This window comes from Solanum tuberosum, unplaced genomic scaffold (assembly GCF_000226075.1).
Source record: "Solanum tuberosum cultivar DM 1-3 516 R44 unplaced genomic scaffold, SolTub_3.0 scf00255, whole genome shotgun sequence".
NCBI classification, from domain to species: Eukaryota; Viridiplantae; Streptophyta; class Magnoliopsida; order Solanales; family Solanaceae; genus Solanum; species Solanum tuberosum.
Genome location: NW_006239184.1, coordinates 328,129 through 330,073, shown reverse-complemented (window position 1 = coordinate 330,073; position 1,945 = coordinate 328,129).

Sequence of the window (1,945 nt, the reverse complement as noted above, 5' to 3'; positions counted from 1 at the left end):
CTTTGATTTCTAAGATAGCCTTTGAGCTAAGTTTTTGAGCAATTATCTCAAATCACAGAAAGAAGTGTGTTTTAAACATAAAGAGCTAGTATCATATTTTGGGAGTAGTATTGAGCACCGATATGGGGACGAGCTTGAGTTCAAATAACTCACGTCTCCATAAACCATGTAGCCATCATGGTTAGAAAAGGGTCATACTTTTTAGATGAATCCTTTTCGCATAGACTAGTGGATCCATTTAGTAGTTCAGGCCCTATACATGTGGCAAGGTATAGGATGCGCTGGCAACGTGAGGAAGATCGTTGTATCATCACAATAGCTCTTATGTGATGGTTGTCGGTTAGAGAAACTCCCACAATAATATTTTGTATTTTTTATATACATCAGATTATTTATATTTTTACTATACATCTCAGAGTTATATGTATCTTTGCATACACACAGAGTTGGCATCATGTTTTTAAACAACTTTTCTTTATATTGCACATGTTTTAAATTGCTTTAGATTGAAATGAGTTCAGTTATGTTGAGTTGAGTTGAGCCAGGTAAGTTCTTTCAGTTTCTTTCAGATTCTTTTCAAGCCTATGTTGTGTTTAGCATTCCAACTCGCATACTCGTACATTTCATGTATTGATGCCAGTTTGCCTGCATCGTCTTATGATGCAGACGCAGGTAACGAGGATCAGCATTCAGCGTATCGTTGATCAGGTTGAGCACTCAGAGTCAGTTGGTGAGCCTCATTGCTTCCCGGAGAGCTCCTTTTTCATTTACTTCAGTAGTTTTCAATTATTAGGATGATCAGGGGTCTTGTCCCGACATCCATCTCAGTTATTAGAGACTTCATAGATAGACAATTAGTAGTCAGTTGTCTTTACATTGTTATTTATTATGTATTAAGACTTGAGTTGCCATTTTGGCTAAGTTGAATGTTTTATCTTTAAAAACGTTCTAAGTTATCTTTCAGGAGTTGAGTAAGTGCATTATAATCCTTGTATTAATGTTTTAAGTCTTCCGCTGAGTAAGTAAGCAAGGCAAGGGTTCGCTTGAGGACCAGCAATGGTCTTCAAGTGCCAATCCCGCCCAGGGTGTAGGCTCGAGGCGTGACACTTAGATTTGCATATCTCAATTTTTTTTTGTTTTAAATTTATACAAATATAATTTTTTTAATAAATTGATACATGAACGCTAAATATGGTAACAAAAAAGATACAGAATCCCATGATTCATGCTAATCGTTTTTAGTAAAATATTTTGTTCAAAATGAGTACTACGATACTAACATCAATATTTATACAAGTTAATTACTATATACAAATATATGCATCTGTATAAATATACAAATATTTGTATAAAATATAGAACTATTTGTATTTGTATATAATTATATATTGTATATGTGTATGAATATATGGCTTAAATATACAAATATATAAATATTCACATCAATATAGTTATGTATTAATGGAATTAAATCACAATTTTGTGTGTATAAATAATAACTAATAAATATACAAATTGTTATATACATTTAGGGATTATTCGAATACTTGTGATTCTTCAGATCTGCCCGGATCTAATGAACTACCTCTTGTTTCCTCCTTAAACTATTTTGATGTCGTTTGCCTTACCATTATTGATAACTTGCTGCAACGACATTGAGTTGTTCTTTTTCTTGGATTTTAACTCTTGAATAGATTTTTTCTCTTCAATTTTTTTAGATTTTGCAATAAACCCTGCATTGATTCCAAAATCTTGTGTTAAATCCAATGAAAATTTGGACGACTACCTGCAAAATCTTGTGTTAAACGAGGGAAATATTTGGACGGCTACCTGCAAATCTTGTGTTAAACCCAACGAAAATTTGGACGGCTACGTACCTGCAATAGTGAAATCATGATTAGGAGGGAGAGAGTAAATTTTGAAATTCAAATTGGATGTGTATGAG